This window comes from Triticum dicoccoides, chromosome 5B (genome assembly GCF_002162155.2).
Source record: "Triticum dicoccoides isolate Atlit2015 ecotype Zavitan chromosome 5B, WEW_v2.0, whole genome shotgun sequence".
Classification (NCBI taxonomy): domain Eukaryota; kingdom Viridiplantae; phylum Streptophyta; class Magnoliopsida; order Poales; family Poaceae; genus Triticum; species Triticum dicoccoides.
In genome coordinates this window covers 5,732,907-5,733,461 of record NC_041389.1, presented here as the reverse complement: position 1 = coordinate 5,733,461, position 555 = coordinate 5,732,907, and the positions used below count along the sequence as shown (strand labels likewise).

Here is a 555-nt window from a genome sequence, read left to right as displayed (position 1 = left end):
GTTTAAGCTATTCTATCTCTATCGCCTTATCTCTATCTTAAACACATTTATATTCTAACATCCCCTCTCAGTCGTAGCAGGAGTGAAGCGGACGATTATGACTGAATTTGAAGTCTTGTGCTTCCGTCGTCTTCTCCGTTGCTCCATCATCAATTGCGTCTCTAATGCCTGACGGGTCGGCACCTAGGGCGGTGACTGCATTCCCTTCTGGTGCCTTCGTCGTCTCTCCTCTGTTCCCTCCGACGGTGAGAGCGCGAGTGGCGTGCACGCTAGTGACGATGCGGATGATGTTGACCGAAGTTTTTAGCGATGAGTTGTTGTAGACCCAGCCCTTAATGTCGATGTCGAGGTAGCCGATCATGGTGATGTAGCCGTGGTAGAGGTGGTCATGGTCGATGATGTAGTCGTCGTGGATGATGAAGCTGCATAAAGCCGGAGGCGCAAAAAATATGCGCTATGTTATAGATAACAGAGTTGCAGTCATGGACGATGCACCTTGCGGATGTCAGAGGGTGTCGTCGGCGATGAGTCCATCGGTTTTGCCAGGACAAGAGG

General features: G+C 50.5%; 1 protein-coding gene across 2 annotated transcripts in view; it reads left to right on the top strand.

Annotated features, from left to right (window-relative positions):
- The window catches only part of LOC119304981 (3beta-hydroxysteroid-dehydrogenase/decarboxylase-like), a 6,057-nt gene that overhangs the window by 3,712 nt on the left and 1,790 nt on the right, over window positions 1-555 (top strand). The window lies entirely within an intron of this gene.